The sequence below is a fragment of the Benincasa hispida genome, chromosome 10 (genome assembly GCF_009727055.1).
Source record: "Benincasa hispida cultivar B227 chromosome 10, ASM972705v1, whole genome shotgun sequence".
Lineage (NCBI taxonomy): Eukaryota > Viridiplantae > Streptophyta > Magnoliopsida > Cucurbitales > Cucurbitaceae > Benincasa > Benincasa hispida.
In genome coordinates, this window is record NC_052358.1 from 5,963,194 (window position 1) to 5,963,521 (window position 328).

The following is a 328-nucleotide window of genomic DNA, read 5'->3' on the forward strand; positions in this document are numbered from 1 at the left end:
ACATGGGACTCTATCAATTAAACATTTAAATTTTTATATAAATGAATCAATTTAGACTTTCATTTGAGATTTCCTTTGATAATTGTTCATGCATAATTCTAATAGTTAATTTTGTTAATTCAACCCTTGAAGAAGTCTACATATGTGCAAGTATTGACACGAACAATTTCCATAGATAAACTTAATAATGGGGAAAATGACATGGTTAATCCATTTTGAAGGCCCAAAATGAAAAAAAAGCTCAACTTTTTAAAAATAATGATAAATCGGCCTTCGACTGACGTCATGACCACATGAAGTTACAAAATTTCCCTTCCTTTCTTGATAT